This window comes from Fringilla coelebs (genome assembly GCF_963513975.1).
Source record: "Fringilla coelebs genome assembly, chromosome: 9".
Classification (NCBI taxonomy): Eukaryota; Metazoa; Chordata; class Aves; order Passeriformes; family Fringillidae; genus Fringilla; species Fringilla coelebs.
The window spans coordinates 26,188,975-26,209,420 of NC_140067.1; the positions used below are offsets into that span (position 1 = coordinate 26,188,975).

The window sequence follows — 20,446 nt, forward strand, 5'->3', positions numbered from 1 at the left end:
ACAAGCATGAAAGGCAAAGGGATCAATATCCAATAGAAGATCACACACACTAACTAAGGAAAAGAATTGTGTAATTAATGTAGAACCAAAGAATTCTTTATTTTCTCCAAGAATGTGAAAAGTCTCATAATGGACATGTGTAGTTGGAATGATTTCCAGTGCACATCCTGGCCAGAATAAAGGAATGCCTGATTCACTGGTAGCTCAAAGACAGTGCCAGAGAGTTTTGTTCCTTGCTGAGCTCAGTGACATCCTCACACTGCCCTTCCCAGCCCTCAGTCCCTCCCAGGTCTGCACAGAAGGTGTGACAGAAGGTTGTGTCTGCCTTGTCCCACTGGCTTGGTAAAGCCTTCCAAGTCTAAAGACTTCAAAATATTAAAAATTATCATCTAAACAAAAAAAAAAACAAAAAAGTAATAGGAAGTAAGGTTAACTGAGCTGATACAAAGCAAGTCCTTTTGCAGCTTGTAAAAACCAGGTAAATTCTACTAGATTTACAGAACAGAACTATATATACATATGTACTATTTATGTACACTCTGACACCTTTGGGGGGGATGAGATCCCACAGCCACATTCCTGACTACCTGCTTAATTCCTAATGTCTCTTTTCCCTCCTGTTCCTCTGAGGCACTGGTAAAGCTCCTTAAAATGAGCTTCATGAAGCCAAAACAAAGGCAACTCCCTCAGGAAACAACAGGCTCAGAGGATGCCTTTTCAGCCCTCACATTGCTCTAACCATGTATTTAAGGAGTGTTGTCACTTTGCTGTCCTCTGCTCGATGGCACTAATCTCTACAGCTAACAACTGCTGCATGCAGTGTTTAGAAGTGATAAGGAAGGTTTACACTCCTCAACTTGCAATGCAGCAGCATTTCCAATCAGAAAATGGTTTTTTCTCCCTGTAATAAACATCATCTTTGACTACCCTTGTGCCCTGTCTGATCCTGCTAATGAGCTCCATCATGCAGGTGAAGGAGAGACAGAGATAAAATGAGCATGGTTACACAGTGCCTGCTGCATAAAAAAAGAGAAGGAAAAAAAAAAGAAGAGAAGATAATGTGCCCATATCTTAAACAGACACATTTCATGATCTGTGAAACTACAACATGAACTCCTAACACTGAGAGATGATTAAACTATTACACTCTAATCAACACACGGTGCCAGCCATTCCTGAGGATTAACAGCCAGCATTACAGTCCCAGGGGCCATAGAAATTGATACTTTAATTCATAAAATCAGGGAATATCCTGAGCTGGGAAGGACCCACAAGGATCACTGAGTCCAACCCCTGGCCCTGTGCAGGACAACCCAAAAAAACCAGACTATGATTCTTGATACCACATAAAATCTGATTACAGCACTTCCTTTTTCATTTTCATGCATGCAATATGATTTTATGTATTCTTCACTAACTGCAAATAAGGTAAAAAAGGTAAAACTTTATATGCAGTGGTGGGTCAAGCAAGTTCATTTTTTGGCTGGCTGTGTCTCTTTTCACTTCTTTCTGCCAGTAGATTTTCCTTGTGTCAACAGCACCTGGAGATGGAAATGGCATCCCATATTTCAGTGGGAAAGAATAAATGAGAAATATCATCATGGGAGCAAACATTCCTGCTGAAATCAGGTGAACATCAGACATATTTAGGCTGTGAGAAATGCCCAGAGCTGCAGAGATGTAAATTGGATCCTCAGTGTTCTTTGGTGTCAGAGCAGGGCTCAGTGCTGGGTGCAGTGGTCACCACTCTGCAGACAGAGCTGGCAAAGGGCAGAAAAATCCAGGAAACCTCACCCAAGGACCTGACAGTGCTCTGCTACAAGAGAAAAAGGTGCCCTGCTTCGTGCCTGCTTTATTTCTGAAGGAGTTTTGAATGAGTTAGAGATGGGGCTTCTGAGTTGTTTTTGATGATGCAGTTTATTTGCTTATTTTCTGCATTAGTAGGAAGGGTGAGTTCAGCTCATGACATTGCAGCATGGTTCAGGAGGCCACAAGACTCCTTGTTACAAGACTTTTTAAGGATTTGTTGGCTAATAAAACACTGCTAACAAGGATATTCATGTTTTTGACTTAAACTTTAAATATTTCCCTTTATGGATTTATGTTACAGTGTAAGCTGTCATAGATAATTATGTTATGACACACAAACCGACAGTACTGCATTCTAAACTCCTTGTTTACCTCTGTAACCATGTTTATTTCTACATCTTAAACTCTAAAATTCTAAACTCTCTTTTATTTGTTTACCATGTCTCTGTTTTAAACTATAAATCCACTTTCTTGCTTCTAGCACCTGAGTTTGGAAGCCTTTTCCAAGGTCTCAGATCAAACTCTGTGTTTAATTCTAAGCTTTGCCTTAGAGGCCCAAAGTCCTGAGAGTTCCCTGCATTTCAGATTCCAGCACCTGCCCTCTGTTGGAAGAGAACAGGAGCCCTGATCTCTCTGCTGTGAATATTTTGATTTTCCCTGGTATTTTGCAATGAGGCTGCCCCACCCACGCAGCACACTCCTGGTTTTGTTCGTTTGAGTGGCTTGTGGAACTTCTCCTGGCTGCCAAAATGTCTCAGGTCGGCTTGTTTCCTAAGATCCCTTGTGGAGGGACCCTTGGAAGTGGATGGATTTAGAGCACCAGGTTATTAAAGGTGCTGCAGGCTGACATCTGACAGCAATGCCGTGCTGGAAATACAAAAACACCAAATTTTACCGCTGCATTTTTGTCTCCTATTTCCTTTAGAGCAAACAGAGCGAGTCCAGGACTGAGCTTTGAAACTGTCATTCCTGAAATTTCCTTTTAAATCACTGTTTCCCCAGTCAGTGTAACAGGGATTAGCTCAGGACTAAGGACCTTGGAGCAAATTCCTCCTCACAGCCCAGAATTGCCCTGCTCAAAGGCAGGGAAGAGCCTGAGCCTCTGCAGTCAGGGCAGCAGGAGCAGGGGATAAAACAACAGCTCCTTTATGGCTTGTGTCTAGGGAGGTCTCAGAGATGTGCTCATGGAACACCAGAACTCCTGAGTAAATAGGAAAATTCAAATTTTACATGGATTTCTATCAAAGGAGAGAGAACACCGTGTTTTTTTCCCCTGCTGGTTGTTATCTTATGGCTGAAATTGATGACAACATACATGTGACAATAATTGAGGTGAAAATCTATGTACAATTTAGGGGAACATAAAGCACAGTTTGAAAAGAAAGAATCTGCTTCTGGTGATATGCTAAGGAAAAAATTGTCTCATAACAAGAAATTTCAGCCACCTTCTCTCAGTCTCCAGAAATGGCAGTTTCTGGGGAGATGACATTCCATCAAGCACTATCCTGTTGTTTAATTTAATGTCATATTTTCTGATGAGCCATTTTACCCCAAATGAAATAATATAATCTTATGGAAACAAAACTTTTAGCATTGGAAATTACAGCAGGGTGCTTCAGTAAATATATAATCCTGTCTAATTGTGGATTACATTGTCTACCCAAAATCAATTTTAATTTTTTTAACAATATGCAGACTCTAAAAAAGCAATTATGCTTTCTGGGCAAAAGCAGCCTGACAATAACTGAAAAAATGTAAGAATCTTTTGTTGACTGAAACATACTATTCACAATTTTATATAGCCTATGTATTTTCTAATATTAATAAGGATTTGGATTCTAGGATTTTTTCCATTTAACAAAGTTCAGTAAAAATATGTATATAGGAGAAAACCCCTTTTTTTGACATTATCATGTCAAAATCTACCATTAGAGAGCAATTGTAATGGGTTGTTTTGTCATTTCTCTTAATGAGGCTCTAAGGAAACGTTTTTCTCCCTTAAAAATCTTTACATCAGTCATTCGTACACACATCCTCTTTTTTAGTCAAGTTCTTTAACTTGCTCTAGAGGTATCAAAATTCTGCCATCACAGTCTAGAAGTGAGTAATACCTCATGCAAAAGCTGTTCTGCTTTGGCTCTGACAAAATGTTACAGTGGGATTAAGGCAAATTTACAAAAAAACAAGTGGTTTTTAACATGTGAGGGTGTGATGTGTCTGAGCAAGCAATGATACGGACTGATGTGCTACTCCAAGACAGAGTGCTTCAAAATTAGCTTTTTGTTCTCCACTGCATTCCCTCTTTCCTCACTCTCACGATGAGAATTGCAAATGATCACTCCTCTGCACAGAGCCCTGCTCCTTCAGGAGGCCAGCTCCCTTCTTAAACCACAGTGCCGGGATCAGATGTTCAATCAGACTTGTCATTTCCTTGGGCACTCCAAGGAGAGATGCTCTTGTGCTCCAAGCACATCAACTCTGACATCAGATTAACTTGCTCAGAGCTTGGTCCAGTCAGGGTTTGGAATCTGCTGCAGCCAAGGCTCAAGTGCCCTCATGGGGAACAAATTCCTCCCTATCCCCAGTGTGAATCTCCCTCGTTTCTCTTGCTGCCTGTTGTCTGTCCCCACACAGCCTGGCTCTCCTTCCCCTCCCTGCAGACGGGGTGGCTGCTCTGTGTTCTCTGAGCTCTCCATGCCCAAGGATGACCAACCTCTCATCTCAGAGCAGCTTCTCCAGCCCCCAGCTCTCCGAGGACAGCCCTGACCACACTCCAGCTTCCTGATGTCAGTGGAGCAACTGGATGCAGTGCCTGAATGTGGTCCCAAAAGCACAGAAAGTAATCCCCTCCTTGATCTCTTGGTCCCTCCTTTGTAGCACCCAGAGTGAGGCCTTGGTTCTGCCAGCCCACTTCACCCTCTGCCCCAGGAACCTTCCTGCTCCTGGCCAGGCAGATCCAGGCCCAGCTGGATGCTCTGCCTTCCAGAGCAGGATTTTTCTTTTTCTTGTTGAACTTCACCAGGTTCCTGCTGTGCTGATCCACCAGCTTGTCCAGATCCCCCTATACCAACCCTGACCTTGAAGGTTTCTGTCTCACTCCTTCAAGCTGGCAACATCTGCACACCTGATGAGAGGGCCTCTCCTCTCATGGCGGCTTCTCCAGCCCCCCTCTCCAAGGACAGCCCTGACCACACTCCAGCTTCCTGATGCCTTTCCTGTACCATGGAGCCCCAAACTGGATGCAGCACCTGAATGTGGTCCCAAAAACACAGAAACTAATCCCCTCCTTGATCTCCTGGTCCCTCCTTTGTAGCACCCACAATGTGGCCTTGGCACCCTCTGCCCCAGGAACCTTCCTGCAGGGCTGCTCTGGCCAGGCTGATCCAGGCCCAGCTGATGGATGCTCTGCCTTCCAGAGCAGGATTTTCTTTTTGCCTTGTTGAATTTCACCAGGTCCCTGCTGTGCTGATCCACCAGCTTGCCCAGATCCCCCTATACCAGCCCTGACCTTGAAGGTTTCTGTCTCACTCCTTCAAACCAGCAACATCTGCACACCTGATGAGAGGGCCTCTCCTCTCAGGGCAGCTTCTCCAGCCCCCACCTCTCTGAGGACAGCCCTGACCACACTCCAACTTCCTGATGTCTTTCCTGTACCATGGAGCCCCAAACTGGATGCAGCACCTGAATGTGGTCCTAAAAGCACAGAAAGTAATCCCCTCCTTGATCTCTTGGTCTCTCTTTGTAGCACCCACAATGTGGCCTTGGTTCTGCCAGCCCACTTCACCCTCTGCCCCAGGAACCTTCCTGCTCCTGGCCAGGCAGATCCAGGCCCAGCTGATGGATGCTCTGCCTTCCAGAGCTGGATTTTCTTTGTGCCTTGTTGATTTTCACCAGGTCCCTGCTGTGCTGATCCACCAGCTTGTCCAGATCCCCCTACACCAACCCTGACCTTGAAGGTTTCTGTCTTACTCCTTCAAACCAGCAACATCTGCACACCTGATGAGAGGGCCTCTCCTCTCAGGGCAGCTTCTCCAGTTCTCACCTCTCTGAGGACAGCCCTGATCACTCTCCAGCTTCCTGATGCTTTTCCTGTACCATGGAGCCCCAAACTGGGTGCAGCACCTGAATGTGGTCCCAAAAGCACAGAAATGAATCCCTTCCTTGGTCTCTTGGTCTCTCTTTGTAGCACCCAGAGTGAGGCCTTGGTTCTGCCAGGCCACTTCACCCTCTGCCCCAGGAACCTTCCTGCTCCTGGCCAGGCAGATTCAGGCCCAGCTGATGGATGCTCTGCCTTCCAGAGCAGGATTTTCTTTGTGCCTTGTTGAACTTCACCAGGTCCCTGATGTGCTGATCCACCAGCTTGTCCAGATCCCCCTATACCAGCCCTGACCTTGAAGGTTTCTGTCTCACTCCTTCAAACCAGCAACATCTGCACACCTGATGTTTTGAGGGCATTTTCTCCAAGCCATTGCTGAAGAAAGTAAAGAGAACAAGTCCCAGGACAGACCCTGGCTGTATTGAACTTGCCACCAGTTTTCAGATTGGATTTTCCCCTTTTCCTCACAGGCCTGAACCCTGTGTGACTCCTGATGCATCCCAGCTCTGCCATTCCCCCTCTGAGCCTCATCCCATCCCTGAGATGATATTCCAGAGGCATGTGCCTTTCCAGATTACTGCTCAACAGACAAAAATCTACTTAAGGAACTCAAAACTTTACATTAAATTTTTTAAAAAAACATCATCTGCAGTTTTAGTTCATTCCTGTGGTGTTTCTCCCTCCAAGTAACCAGTCTCCTTGTCTCTGCTAATCATTTGCTTACACCTGGTTTTAATGGGACTCCAGCCTTCCTTTGGCACAATTCCTTCTAACAGCAAGCCAAAATAAACAGATAATATTGCATGGGGGAAAGCAGTGACAATCAGAACCAACAAGAATATTCAGATCAGAAACTCTCCTTGAAAAAAAAACAAAAAAACTTAGGAAATATCTCTAGTAGCTCTAGAAGTTTATTTCTCTACAGAAAAGGTGAAACAGAGCAGCAAAGTCAGTCAGCCCATTGCAGGACACACAGAACAAAACTATTATTTAATATAAATACTGGCTGATTTTTTTTCCAGGTTAGGAGTTGGAAAGGAGACTGCCAGTTCATCACACACAACAGCCAAGGAAAGCTGCTGCTAATGCTTTCACCACCAAGAGGGCTCTTAAGGGGAACTGTGCAGAGAAAAGAAAAGGGCAAAGGATTTTTAGCATTGCAAAGTTATCTTAAATTTTTATAAATTTTCTAAAATTTTCCAAATGCCTCTAATTTCTCTGAAATCCTCTAAAAGGAACATTGCAAAGTTTTCCTCTTTTACTTTGCTTTGAATGAGTCAAAATACTTCACCTTGATGGAATTGAAATTTTTTGGTTGTTATGTCGACTTTTGGTTTCATATAGTAACATCAAAGTTATGAAGCAAAAAAAAAATTTACAAATTAATAAACATTTCAAAATGAAGGTTAAACGTTTTACTGCAACCCTAAAAAATAAAAGCAACAAAAAACAAACCAAACCAAATCAAAAAACCAAACCAACAAACAAAAAACCCCAACAACCACAAATTTTGCACTTAGTCAAAGGTGATCCCTGGTTGGTTTATTCAAGGTAGCTGTCTCTATATTTTGTAGCATCCTGTATATAAATCTTAATCTCTGCTACACTTCAACAGACTTTTCTGTTTAGACTGCAAGCTCTTCAGAGAGGCCTGGCTCTTGTTATATCTCCATAGGGCAGTCAGCACAACAGACCCCAGATTGAATTGTTGCCATTTATTACAAATAATAAAAATAATTTTGCCTATTGCTCCAGGCAACTGCAGCCTCCTTGGACTCCTCAGTGGGAGCTGCAATTCATGTGAGGGGAGAAACTTCTGGAAGGAAAGATCTCCTAATTCACATTTTATCACACATTTTGCTGTATTGTTTGTGCAGACCTGTTGGTGCTCCAACAATGTGACCACCATGTTATCAATCCTATTCAAAACAATATTTTTTTTAATTTTAATCAGGGCAATAAATATGATGGTGAGTCAAATACCATTGTCAGCTGTAAATCAAGACCTGAAAGCACAAAGCTGGAAGTCTGAGAGGATATAAACCATGGGACCCACATTTCAAATGGTTGGATGTGATTGCTGTTCATTAAAGTGCTGCCTCAATATTGTGTAGATGTTATTAAAGAGATTTATAAAAGATAGATGTTTTTTAAAATATCCCACCATGATGCAGAAGCCTGGAGAAAACAAAGTGCTAAAAATGAACATATATTTGTTTTTATGTTGCCATGAATTTTAGTTTTTCGTGATGCATTACTCAATTTGTCAAAGAAGTAGCAGCTGTGTTCCAAGAAATATATGTTTGAAAATAATCCAATTCAAAGAAGCAGAAGACTGCAGCTGGAAACAACCTTATTTCTTCAGAGAAGAGACAGTAAATCTGAATTTTCCTTCCTCTTCTCCCTCCAATTTAGGCTAAATCAGCCAGCTCTCCTGATAATTAAAATATTTCCTTCTCCAAAGCAAAGGATTTCTCCTTTAAACTTTCTGAAGGACAAAGGGAAGGGAGGAAATATGTATTTTGCAAGGAGGAACCACTTCCTTTTGGACAGACTATTTGAAGTGGAACAATCCAGCTGCTACAGAAGCCTCAGGAAAGCAAATTTGGGTGATTCTGGCAGTGGGGTAGATTTGGAGGGGTGGGGGGAGTGGTTTGGTTGATTTCTTTTTGAAGTGAGGAATGCTGCAAGCTCATATCCCAGCTCATATCCCTGAGCTTTGCAAGAAGGAAAAAACAGGGATAAGTGTCAGTGTGGAGGTGGAATTGGTGGGGAACAGAGATCCTCTGGTCAGTCCTTTATACATAATATAAATAATATTAATAGAAATCATATTATGTATAAATATTTATATATAATATAATGCCAGTCCTACATAATTCTGAGGAACCTCATGTAAATGTTAAAAGTGATGAGAGGAAATGGACTCAGGCTGCACCTGAGGGAAGTTTTAGATTGGATATTAAGGAAAATATTAAGGGTTGTCAAGCATGGAACAGGCTGCCCAGGGCTGTGGTGGACTCACCAGTCCTGGAAGTGTTTTAAAAATGTTTGGACAGGGTGGTGGTGCTGGTTGGGCTTGATCATATTAAAAGTCTTTTTCCAGCCTTAATGATTCTGTGGTTCTGTGAGAGATGTTAGATAATACATATCTATATGTATATACACCTGTGATTGTATATTTACACACATATCTAACAACTACCATGGAATCACAGAATACATCAGAATCACATAACATACAACATTTATGTGTGTTGTGGAGTTAATGCTAGCAATGTCAGGCTGTCATGGAAACACAAAAACAAAAATCCTCCTCTCACAAGCCCTGAAAGTCTCCTGGTGCCACATAAAGGTGAAATAATTTCAGTCCAAATCCGTAGTGGAACCAGAATGTCATGGTATAAATTGTGGATTAATTCAGAATTTCTGCTGGGCAGGAGAGAACCTTGCCTGGAAGGGCTCACATTTCCTACAATCAAGCAACATGTTTCTTATTGCAAGCTAAACATGACCTTGGCAGCAAGTTGCCTTTTCAGAAACCAAAAAGCCAGACTCCACAGCTGTCTCTGAAAGTCCCAGTGTTTGAAGGGCATTCCCTTCATCCTGTCAGGTTTGATTTTGGTTCATTACTCCTTAAGATGTTTCTATCCTTGCCCTTCAGAGGGATGCTCCTTGGAAGTCACAGTAAACTTTCAAGAAAAATGTCTCAAAAATTTATCTACAGGTTATTTTGGAATTATTTTTTTGGTAAACATTTTTATGACTTCAATGGGGTTTAGAAGTAGTCCTGCAACATGGATGTCCCAAATTCCTTTATTATCTTTCTACAGAACTATGAATTCACTTAATGCATAAGACATATTCCTTATGGGCAGATATAGATATAACCTCTGTCAGTCCAAAATTTACCTCAGTTGAACATGCTGGCAACTCCTGGAGTTTGAAAACTGGGTAGGGTAAATAAACATGTAATGATTCACAGGAGGATAAAGGAGGGAAGAGAATGAGTGAAACTGAAAAATGTTCTTGGAAAACACATTGAAGTAAATAAGCAGTGTTAAGCTGTTCCAGGAGAAGATTTAAGAAGCTATGAATCAGAACAGACAACACTGCCCTAGAAGAAAAGAGAGGCCACAGAGTGACATCACTCTTAATAAAGCAAGCCCAAAGCTGCCAAGGCAGATTGGAATTCCACCAAGAACGAGGGGATTTTGTCACTAGCTTTGAAGGGAATTACATTATGTCCTGTACATGGTGGACATAAGTAGAATTATATTAGATCAAGCCTTCTGCTCCTCCTCTTATTACAATGTCATCACAATGTTTGAAGCATCTCAGAGTGCAGCACCACGTGCAACTTTAATAAGTTGATTTGCCAGGTGCAGCAGGAGTTGGATAATGCTTTTAGTTTTGGAACAGGGGCAATTATATCAGCTGTACCGTCATTTCTGAGGTAGGACAGGGACAATTTAGACACTGACCCTCCAAAGACATCGTGCACATCCCACCTGTTCATTTTATTCAAACAGTGACACCTCCACAGGGGTGGAAGAGCTGGGAGGGGAGCACTGGTCACAGAAGGAACGGCAGCTTGGTGTATCTGCTCATGTTATTGATTAAACTTCCTGACAACCACAGAGGGAAGTTAATTACTGAGAGGCAAATTAACACCCCTGCAAGATAATAGAGAAAACAATAATTGTATTAAGAACTCAGGGGGCTAAGTTTTCCTGGCCCTGAGCCTGAGGCTGTAAGCAGTGCTTGAAAGCAAACCACCGCTCCACTGCTCAGGGGCAAATAGTTTGAACCATATTGATTGAAGTCTTTATTCTCAGTGATTAAAAAGCACCTTCAGCTGCCAGTGAGCCAGTTCAGACTGTTCACAAGGAGTCTTTCAATTAAGATTTTAAATGGGACTCACTTTGCATGGCAATGGGTCTGTCCTGGTCAGCAGAGAGAGGCAGACTGTGCACAGTGACCCAGGCACGTCTGGGATGGGCTCTCTGCAAGGACCCTTGCCCCAAACCCACCAAAACAAAGCTTTTTCAGACAACAAGGTTAGATTTGTGGTGTCCATAAACTGAAGAAACCCTCCAGCATTCTGTTTGAATTCCAGATTTCATTTTTAGTCTCATTTACGTGCATTTTAATGGAATCACTGCAGCTGGAAAAGCAGGAATATGTCACTGGACTAAGAGAGGATTTCCAGTGCAAACTGCCTTCACTGCCAGCAATGGAGTGGGCCTGTGAATTTATAGTCTGTCTGCAATGCCAAGTGAAACCTTGTCATCTTGTGATGTTATTTAGGATTTGAAATCTCAACACTGAGTCTGAAATCAGTCTGGGCATCTTTTTTTCCATTATAAATGCAATAAGTTTCTTCTGATCAGAGTGTACAACACAACATCTCTGTTTCAACTGACATTTCCAAATTATGCCTGCAGTTACCTTCTGCCCTTTTACTTCCTTTTAGTAATTTGAAACAGGTATAAAAGAGACATTTGGTACATGTTTTAAAATGTCTGTTTTAGAATGTAGTTTCTCTTTGAGGGATTTTTGTCGGCCTTTTTTTGGTGGGGAGCTTTTCTGGGCTTTTTGGGGGGGGGGCAGGGTGCGGTTGTTTTCTCTCCTCCTGTAGCAGAATAACCATAGCAAACACTCTAAATGCCAAGCTAATTTTTAGCTAGAGATTAAATGACAGCCTGAAATTTTTTAAGACAACATCACTGTATTTTACACAGGAGTTATTGAGGGCATATTTTAGCTCTTAGGGTTGTCATTATCACTGCTGGTAAGAAGGAAGAAGGCTGGGACCCAGGTCAGGGTCTCCATTATGTCAATCCACAAGTTTGGCTGCTAGGAGGAATTACCTTTTTTACTTGTCAGCCAGGTGACTTTGATTTGGATGCACAGTGAGGCAATAAAAAGGAATCCCACAGTGTCCTCTTCTGCTAAAGCAGTTTTAAGAAAGGATTTGTGCCACAGGAATAGCAAAAATCTGAGCCTTACTGAGGTGGCAAACAAAATTACACTTGATTTTTCTGTCTAGATAGAAGGATTTTTAAGATTAAATTTCACAGGCTGAATGCAGATTTGCTGCAGCTTTTCTGGAGCTGTTCTTCCATCAGGAAGAACATGACAGCAATAGTTTAAAATGCTTGTCTGATGAAGGGGAGGAGAAGACTCTTCCACTGGTTGCATTCCTTAATGCACTGCTAGGAAATGTTAATATATAATCCATAATTAAGATAATTCCAGAACAATGGTGTATGAAATGGTGGAAAAGCTAGTACTTATCTGATGGTGCAGACTTCTTGCCCCCTGTGTCTTTATGTTGTGATTCACATTTGATCTTGAAGATTTGAATCTCTCTTTGGCTCTACTCATAATGAATTCTGTGCATCACAGAAGGTTTCTGTCTTCAGCACTGGACAATCTATTCAAATTTATTTACATTACTTTTTTTCTAGCTTGAAATCTATTCAAATCTAAGCTAAGGATATAACTTTATATTTTGTTTAACTGCCTGGCTTTGCACCTGCTTTCTCAAAGCATCAATATATTTTTAGCAAATTAAGTAAGTCCAGATGTATCTGTTATTGTTTGATTGCTTCAAACAAATGGATGAAAAAGTAACTCAACAGATGTATCACTCTTTATTGCTATGTGCTCAGCATCTAGGAGCATCTACATGCTAGAATTATGACTATAATTCTCTTTTCTAAGAAGTACCAAGAGATTTGTGTAGATTTTGAGATCAGATATGACCACTTGCTATGGCTGGGTGTATTGACTGACTGTTGGACTGTCTCTGATGTTGGGATAACCTCTGAATTCCTATTTTGCTTCTTTACAGCCTCAGCAATCACAAAGGCAGTGCTGTCCATCTGTAACAAACACATGAGGCTGGCAGGGAGTGTAAGGGATTCTCCCCTGTGTGGTATTTTCGGGGTCCTCAGGACAAAGGAGGAATTTAGAATCTGATTCTATGTTTTTAGAAGGTTAATTTATTATTATATTATATTATATTATATTATATTATATTATCATATCATATCATATCATATCATATCATATTATTATACTAAAACTATACTATACTAAAACCATACTATACTATACTAAAACTATACTAAAGAATAGAGAAAAGATACTTACAGAAGGTTTAACAAGATACTCACTAAAACCCTCATGACTGCCTCCAGAGTCTCGAGACAACTAGACAGTAATTGGTTATTAAGTAAAAACAATTCACATGAAACTAACTAAACAACTACCTGTTGAATAAACAATCTCCAACCACATCCCAAAGCAACAAAACACAACAGAAGCAATCAGATAATTCTCTGAGGCTTCTCATTTTCCCAAAAGAAAAAATCCTAGCAAAAGGATTTTTCAGAAAATATAACAGTAACACCCTTGAGCACCTGCAATGTTCATTTCCAGCTTTGATTTTGCTGTATTTTACAACAGTTTGCAGCCTGGCTGTTGGAAACAACTTTCAGGGTGAAAACAGGGATCAGAACACTCCACAAGTGGAACAGTTTTGAAGCCAGGAGTGAGGCAGGGTTCTGTTTTATACAGACAGAGTGTGACCACAAAGGGTTGATGAACCTTCTGTTGTGCTTGGCTCTCCTAAACCAGTTCCACAGATTTGATGGAAGGAGTGGAAAGAGCCTTTCTTGTTCTCAAGTTGGTATTTTACAGCTTACTTCATTTGGGAAAGTATGAGCTGAAGGAGAAGTGAGAGTTAGGGAAGTGTATCAGCAAAATATGGTGATTTTCCACATTCTGCAGTTTTGAAAATGGAGATATAAATACACGGCCCTATTAAATGGATAATTCTCTAAATCTCACTGCAGATTATGGAATGCTGGAGATGATCTTTCCTATTACTTTCTGTAGATTTTGCATGAAAGTAATTATATAGGATGCAAATACTGCCCCCCCCAAAAAATAATGAAATGGTTGGACTTCCTCATCTTCAGTATTACTGATTTTTAATTCAGTAATAAGCTTATCATCTCCTCTATTAGAATCCACTTTCTCCAACCCTTTAAATCCAATTCTTTTATACAAGGGATTTTGGGAACATCATTAATTCAATCACTGTAAAGAAAGGGAAAAATATAATTGAAGTGAGGAACAGGACTCCAAAGTCTCCAAAGCAATCTCTGCTGAGCAAACAAAAAAACTTTGTTAGCATCTATGCAGTGCTATGTATTAACTGAGGTTCAGACCTCATTTTCAGGTGAACCTTTCCAAACTGGGCATTTTTTCAAATGATTTAAGTCTCTACATGAAAAGGGTAACCAATGCTCAATAGCAAGACATCCCAGAGTTATTAGGGAATTATGGAATGCATTAGACATGAAATCCAAATCCAATGAAACCAGGGATTTAAGAATAGCTTGCACCAGCAATTCATTTCTGTTAGTATTTGCAATCAAAGCAGTGATGGTGGATGGATGGATGGACAATGAAAAATAGTCTCAGCAAATATTCATGTGAAAGTTAATATCAATTTACTTTGGCTGCACTTTCATCACTTGCACTTGCTGTGATACTGAAATTTACCTTTTGAATTATCTCTGTAAAGCAGATACAGAAGTGACTGAAAAAAAATCAAACTCGACATTTTGAGAAGTTGTTTGTCATTTAAAGCTGTGGATGGATGCACTGCAAAATATTTGCAAGGTGACTTTTGATTAATTCTGTCTGTGACCAGCTTGTCTGTTGGAGTGAGCAGTGTTTGTGTTCTCTGGTCAAACTCTTCAGGGGCCTCCATGGCTCTGGCTCTGCTCCTCTAAAGCTTGGGTTGGACATTCAAATCAAATCCCTGAAGTTAATGGACTCCAAATTGTTTAAAAAATGTTATCTTCACTTCCTCAAACACTTCAAATGGTTCACACAGGCACATATTTCAGTGCTGCACTGAATCACCTTTGAGCCCACCTGTGACAGGCAAATTTCTGTCCAGTTTGTGGTGGCTGTGCTCTTTCCTTCCATCTTAGCTGGTATTTAAATTAAATGTTTAACAGAATGAGTTTGTTGTTTCAAAGCTACTTTGAAATTATGTATCATAATATTTATTATACATCTCCTGATCCCATGCTTTCCAAGGATATATTCCAAAAGGGATTTTGTTGCCTTCAAGGAGGGAAAAAATCCACTGCTCAGCATATTGTGAAATATGCAGAGAGAAGGCAACAAGCTGCCATTGCATGTCAGATATGTGAAAATAAATGCTTGATGGAAGATTTTACTTTCATATTTCCAGGTCTCATAAATGCTAGTGATAAAAAAAGAAATTAAAAAACCAGAATTTTGCCATTTTCTATTTTTTGAGCACCATTATCATCCATGTCCTTATTTATTTTGATAGCCTTTTTAATTCTGAAAGATGAAATTACACTACAGGGACTGCTACAATTTATTTTTTTTTCAATGTCAACAACCAGATCAACTCAAAAGAAAATTGCTGTCACTTAAATTATTTAAATTGAGTGTTCAGATTTTCAAAGGTACTCAGCACCCAACCACACCAAGATTATGGCACAGACAATGTGTGATCCTGTTCTTATCCTTATTGTCAGAATCCAGAGCCTGTGGATGGTTTTGGGGGTCTTCTTGTCTTTCCTGTGTTTTAGAGCAGATCATGATCTCTGGAACATGCTAAATTGCCATTCAGTGTTGCATGTTAGAATTAGTTTCTTTGTATATTAACTCTTTGTATATTAACTCTTTGTATATTAACTCTTTGTATATTAACTCTTTGTAACACTCTCAAAATCTTCCCAAATGTGTAACACAGCAAATTTTTTATCTGCACCACCTTCAACACTGCTCCAACCATAAGCTGTGGAAGTCCTATCTACTTCCAAAATGTGGGAATATTTTCAAGGAAATTTGACACTCTTTATTGAGAAAAACAAATGACATCCAAGTGCTTAGGTCAAAACTTTTTCCTGAAAGAGAAAGGTGGAGTTCACTGAGGTGAGGTAAGAGAAACACCTTGACAAGAAGGTGCTCCTGTATTGGGGCAGAAGGGGAACAAGAAAACTGGCAATATTAAAGAACAACTGAACACTGAAAAGGTGAGGAGGGCTGCAGGGACACTCGAGAAGATTTAATCTAACATGGGTGGAGTCCACAGCCTGAAATCTCAGGGAAACTGAGTGACCTGAGAAAGCAGCAGGTCAAACTGCATCACCAGTGTGTTTGTTGTTTTTAGCTGCCCTTTCAGGCTGCCAAGGCTACTTCCATGCCCATCAGGAAAGGTAAATGGAGCCCTGCTTGATTCCATTAGATATTTTTAGTGTTAGCAGTAAGAACACAGCTTCTTGGAATGATGGTCTCAGGGAGCACGTTGCTTACACAGTAATTCAGCCAAACTCCTCAAGAAGCTAATGAAATTTGTTAATAAAGGTTGAACAGCTTTCGTATGGATTTTTGATAAGGAAACAGCTGCTCATTTTCTTGGGTAGTAGTAGAGTCTGGAGGCCACAAGATCTGATAAAGGATAAGCAGATGGTTCAGAGTAAACAATTTGAAGGAAGCTCTTGTAATTTTTTTAAGATCTTGGTACATAACCTGACACTAAGAGGTTATACAAAGCTCATTGAGCTAATAGTGATCAAATATTTATTGCTGGAGGGCAGCTAGAGAAATGAAAAAGGCAGCCAGATTTACTGAGAGATAAATAACATACTGCTGCACGTCCTCCAAAAGGGGATTTGAGCAGTTAAAAAGTGCCAGAAGAGCCTGAGTGAAATGCAGTCTGCACATGAGGATACACAGTAATTTCTGATATTTTTGGTCATGTAACCTGCAGCAGCCAGAGGGGCTCAAAGAGAATTGTCACTACCAGCAGGCCCAGATTGCAGAGCAGAGCCTTCCAGCGTGGAAATCAGGACAATTCTTTGATCAAAGAATGGCTGAGATGGGGAAGAACCCCTGGTCCAAACCCCTGCTGAGGCAAGGCCACCCAGACCCAGCTGCCCAGGACCATGGCCAGGCAACCTTAGAGCTCCAGGAAAGGAGGCTCCACAAACTCCCTGTGCCAGCACTAGGTCATCTCAGTGAAAAACCCTTTCCTGGTAATCAGAGGGAACCTCCTTTCTTCCAGTTTCTGCCCATTTCCCCTTCTCCTGTCGCTGGGCACCTCTGAAAAGAGCTTTGCTCTGTCCTCTTGGCACCCTCCCTTCAGGTGTTTATATATTGTCCCTGAGCCTTCTCTTCTCCAGGCTGAACAACCCCAACCCTCTCACCCTTTCTTCAAAAAAAAAGCCCATTCCTCAGTTGTTTTATCTTGAACAGACAGGAGGAGAGATAACACAGAGAATAAACAAACCATCTTAAATAGAATATTTACTTCTTCCTCTTTAAACGAAATCCTGCCTCAAGTGAACCCAGAAAGTCTTACAGGTCTGTATTAGGGGACAAGATTTGGAGTCAGAAGACTATTTTGTAACATCTAGGCTAAGAAAGCATTTGGAAGCAGAAAAGGTAAAAATTTTATTCTCTTGTATTTCCCTTTAGTTGACTCTGGAGTTCACAGTGTCATAGAAGGGAATTCATGAGTTCATTAATTCCTCTGCCAGTAATAGCAGCTATTTGGGCCAGCAGTGACTGCTCTGGATTATTTTGCCCCTTGCTTCTCAGACTGAAATTACTACATAATCTGGCCTCCTTCCTAAGGAATTTATTTTTTTATTATAAATAGATTAGACTAAAGCAACACACTGTCATCTCAGAAGCTGACTTCCACTGATTTAGACAAAGACTTAGCAGTTTTCTCATTTTCCTTAATAAAGGTCACTTTTGTTCCCAGAATGTGCTCCTAACATGGATCAGATCACAGTGATATTTGTTAATAATTTTTCATTATGGAAATATTGCTCAAGCTCCAAATGTTTCAGAATATGTCTGAATGCTTATTAAAATATATATATATATAGATCAGTGTGGCTGGAAATGCTTACAGATCATGTGTGACAGCCCTGGCAGAGCTGCTCAGTGGTAATATATGATTTATATGAGGTTGGCTGCTCAATGACTAAGTTATCAATCAAAAATTCCCATGCCAACTTTTTTCCAAGAGCAGACCCATACAAGGTTACCTACCTCATCTTCCCACGGCCATCTTTATGCAAAACACTTTATGAGATAAAAGCAGAAATATTAGAAGCTACCTCTGAGTTGTGGAAGTCATGCTTGGTATATTTATTAGATTAAAAATGATTTAAATATTTCAAGGGCTAAAGAGGGGAGCGTGGCGTATGTCTTAATGATGTTAATAACCTAAATTTCACACTTCTTAGTAACCACACCTACTAGCAATTACCAAATTGACAGATATATGTGAAGTTGGCATTTTAGTGATTCACCCAGCAGAGCTAAAGAGTCTTTTAAAAGCCCAGAATTTAACTCTTACCAATTTTCCCCTGACATTCGTGTCACAGACCTGAGCATAGGACTAGAAATGTAGCTGACAATGATTCAAACTCATAATTAACTTGATGTCCATTATACAGCTTGCTGTAAGAACCCTCCACAGACCCAGATGTGTGTGCTCTTCCAGCTTGACTAAAATTGCTGTTAAGTAGGTGCCTGCAAAGGACATTTTTCAGGCACTCAGTAGTGTGTCACAGCCCATTCAGATAAGACAAAATATGTGCCTCTCTGAAGAGTCAATATATTTGCCCTAGTTTGAAAAGTGGTAGATGATAGCATGGCTCCAGAAATAATTAAAAGTGTCCAAATAGTCATTGGGAAAATGCACCCAAATGTACACAAAACCAACACATCAATTCCTGCTTTTACAGTCAGTGGTGTCTGTGGTCTCCAAGGAGAAAAATTATAAATTCTGATGTCCTCCTGCTAAATGTGAGAATGGGGATGGAAAATGGGCCTCAGATCTTCTAAACAGACTCAGATAAAAAACAGCATCAGGTCGAAAATGGCAACAAATGACATTTTAACTGATACAGGGTCTCTTGAAATTATCAGTTCTCTTGAGCTGAGGAATCAGTCTTTACCAATAAAACAAGAAATATAAAAATAGATGTATCTAAAGTACTGTTCAGTCACACTGTTTTACTGATATTTATTCTACCCTTCCCTTGACCACTGTATGGTCTTCCTCCTTTTCTCTTCTACTGATTTGTTCTCCTTCTCCAACACAACTCGTTAGAACCCGTGATTATTGGTTTTTCCTTATCTCCCTCAATTCTTTTTTTTTCCTCAACAATTTTTCCCAGGTCTGCTGAGCTCTCCTTACTTTTCCCACCATCTGGCCAGACAGCTGTTTTTGATAGCACTGAACAAGTGAGTTGTGAAAACACTTGTTCAGAAGCTGATTTTACCTGTAGCTCCCATTCTCTGTGGGACAGGAAGTTCTGATGATCGGAACAGGTGAAATGATGTATGAAACTGTGGATTTTTTTTTTCTTTTTTGTTAAAGTTGGGCTTAAATTCACAAGATGGTATTTTTGGTTTGGATTTAGATGTCTATTATTTTTATTTTATTATAGTTATTATTATATTATTATGTTATCTATATTATCCTATATTATAGTTATTTATATAGAACTCACAAGCTGTGAGTTCTATAGTATTTTATTTTAATAAACTAAAAATGGAGTTGTATTTTTCTTTCTATAAATGGAGAAAATTTTTTAAGGATAAAATGTTTTTTAGAAATTATACTTTAATTATTTTTAGTTTTAACTCAGTAACTAATTACTTGTGGCTTGTAATGTGGATTTTTTTATTTAATTATACAATAATGCTTAAATTCATGAAGAAGAAGGTGAAGAAGAAGGACCAGTTACTGTTTTAAAACTTCTATCTTGTTATATTTATTAGTATATTCTAAAACTTGAAACTCTAAGATTTTTTACTATGTGACATTATATACTTCTATTTAAACTATGCACTTAATATTTTTGTTCTGTTATTTAATTTTGGAAGTTTTCTTTGCGGTCTCAGGTTAAATGTAATGTTTTCTTGGGCGTTATTTTTTGTCAGTATAGAAAGTCTAAAATTCTTAGTAATTAGGGTTCTAACATGAAACAAACCTTGATGCATTAAGGAAAAACTTATGTGGTGTCACCATCATATTTTCTGAAAAATCCTCTTTGCCCAGGGTTCTTCTCCTGGGAAGCTGAGAAGCCTCAGAGGAAAAGGAAAAGAATATTATCTCTTTTCCTTCTCCCTCTTTTGCTGCTTTGAAATGTGGTTTGGAGATTGTTTATCCAACAGGTGGTTGTTTAATTGGTCATTAAGTTAAAACAATTCACATGTTGGATAAACAATCTCCAAACCACATTCCAAAGCAGCAAAACACAGGAGATGCAAATGAGATAATATTGTTTTCATTTTTCTCTGAGGTTTCTCAGCTTCCCAGGAGAGGAACCCTGGGCAAAGAGGATTTTTCAGAAAATATGACAGTGACCACGTGCCACGAGCGAGTTGTAAAAATATGGATGGGGCCAGCTGATACCCAAACCATTCTATGAGATACAGCCAAAGGGA

The 20,446-nt window shown here is 40.1% G+C and overlaps 1 protein-coding gene across 2 annotated transcripts in view; it reads right to left on the minus strand.

The window, feature by feature from the left end:
* Nucleotides 1-20,446, minus strand: part of LOC311157050 (BMP/retinoic acid-inducible neural-specific protein 3) — a gene marked incomplete at both ends in the record, with an annotated part of 176,623 nt that overhangs the window by 39,223 nt on the left and 116,954 nt on the right. The gene's annotated exons all lie outside the window — the stretch shown is intronic.